Source organism: Sorex fumeus, unplaced genomic scaffold (genome assembly GCF_029834395.1).
Source record: "Sorex fumeus unplaced genomic scaffold, SorFum_2.1 ptg000008l, whole genome shotgun sequence".
NCBI lineage: Eukaryota > Metazoa > Chordata > Mammalia > Eulipotyphla > Soricidae > Sorex > Sorex fumeus.
The window spans coordinates 70,401,275-70,403,806 of NW_026606065.1; positions in this window are offsets into that span (position 1 = coordinate 70,401,275).

Below are 2,532 nucleotides of genomic sequence, written 5' to 3' on the forward strand. Positions count from 1 at the left end.
AAGGTAAAGGGAACAAACTTCCTATCCTGGCTGACAACCTGTTGACATTTTTTTTTCAACCAGGGAAACTCTTGCCTCCAGAACTGCAGATTTAGGGCAGTTTGATGGCAGACTCTTCCCTGGAAGGGGAACTGAGTTCAGCAATTTCTTGGATGGATCAGTAGCAGGGGATGTGTCTCAGGGCCTGGGGTTCGATGTCCAGCAATGGAGGGGAACAAAAAGAAAAGCTAGCCTACACAGGAAAAAAATAGCAAGTGCGGGTCGGTGACCTGCCAGGAGCAAAGGTAAGTGATGGACTGGAGCGATAGCACTGCGGGTAGGGTGTTTGCCGTGCATGCAGCTGACCCGGTTCGATTCCTCCACCCCTCTTGGAGAGCCCCACTAGCTACTGAGAGTATCCTGCCCGCTTGACAGAGCCTAGCAAGCTCCCCATGGTGTATTTGGTATGCCAAAATCAGTAACAACAAATCGCACAATGGAAATGTTACTGGTACCTACTCGAGCAAATTAATGAACACCTGGAGGATAGTGCTACAGTGCATAATAAAGGATAACTATCACTATCACCCCGCTGTTCATCGAGTTGCTCAAGCGGGCACCAGTAACATCTCCATTTATCCCTGTCACGTGCTAGTGTAGCCCGATCGCATATTGGGGGCTCTTTCAGGGTTAGGGGAATGAGGACCATCATTGTTACTTTTTTTGGCATATTGAGTATGCCACGGGTAGCTTGCCAGGCTCTGCTGTGTGGACTGGATACTCTTGGTATCTTGTCGGGCTCACAAAGAGGGATGGAGGCTTTTGGAGCAGCCTCTAATCACCTTTACAGGTGTTTCCAGTGAGGCATATATGCGAGCAGGAGACTTTCAGTAGCCAGCTGGGTTCTCTAAGAGTGAGACAATAAGAGGCCATGCGGCCGCAAATGCAGCTGCCTTATTCTGGAAGCTTGGTTTTATAGTCTCTGGATTTTGACCATTGATGGGGTTACACGGTAATTGGTGGGTGTAACTGTCTAGCTACTGGAAGGTGGGGCATCTGAGTGGAGGAGGCCCAATCCCGAACCGAGCAGGCTTGGAGATTTCAGCCTCGGGTCCCGCACACCTGAGTTCCTCTGCCGGTTCCTTCATATATGAGGTCCATCCTAATGTGTGGAGAGTGGTCTCAGCACGGCTGTAGATGGGTCCCGGAGGCAGACGGAAATTCAACCGGCCCCTTTCAAGGGGCCCCTGTGAGGACAGCCAGGTGCGGTGGCAGGAGACTCTGCCTTGTTCTCTTTTTTTATTATGGCTCCATAATAAAGAATGAAAGCACTAAAAAGTTAACTTCACTACTTCAAATCTATCATTTAGATTCATTAAAGATGGGATAAAGGGTGCACAAATAAAAGTTAATACATTTGAAAAAATATGAAGAAAAGAAAAAAACTGTCAATAGAATTAATTAACAACTCTGTGATATTTAAAACCAATAAAAGTCAAATGGTTGTTATTTAATAACAAATGGATAACCTAAAAGACAGATGTCTGTCCATCCAGTGTTTTATGAGACAACATACTAATGTTAATTTTAAACAAATAATGCAAAGCTAAACAGTGCAAATTCAAGCAACAAAACTGAATCAGAACCTGTGATCTTGGTATTGATGGAATAGGTCTACATAGGAGGGATATACAATCCCAGTAGAGTATCAAAAAGAAAAAAAATTTAGTAGAAGGGGGGCTGGAGTGATAGCACAGCGGGTAGGATGTTTGCCTTGTATGTGGTCAACCCCGGTTCTATCCACAGCATCCCATCCGATCCCCTGAGCACAGTCAGGAGTAATTCCTGAGTGCAAAGCCAGGAGTAACCCCTGAGCATTGCCGGGTGTGACACAAAAAGAAAAAAAAATAAGTAGAAGGGAAATTTATATTAGTGAGCTTAAAATAAATTTGGAAGAAAGGTAAATAGATGACAGAATATTTTTTCTTTGTTTTGTTAGTTTCTTATACTTTCACCTTTTTAACATATTTTTATATAGCCATTCAATCATAATGAGATTTTTTTACCTGACTGTCTTTGAAAGCGAATATTTACTTAGGAACATGATATTTAGACATTTCTTATGGAATGTGAAGCTCTATAGTCTATACTGAGAGTTCTAAAAATGAAGCTACTTGGCATAAGTAATAGTATGTATGTACAGTGATTGACTTGCATGCATTCAACTCGAGTTTGACCCTCACACCTTTAAGATTCCCTGAGCACTGCCAGGACTAACCCCAATCACAGAGCTGGAAGTAAGCCCTATGCAATGCTGGATAAAGCCCTCTGTACTTTAATTTAATTTAAGGTAAATTAATTTAAGAGAAATTAAATAAAAGCAGTTTCTTTACCAGTGAAAGAACAAAAACTGGGAATTTTTAACTTTTACTTATCAGTTCTTATATAATGAAGTGTAATATAACTTTACAATAGAATTTTCAAATACAATAGCTACCTGTCTTCAACTAACTATGGTGTTTCAAATCACATTTATTCCCTCATGCTCCTATT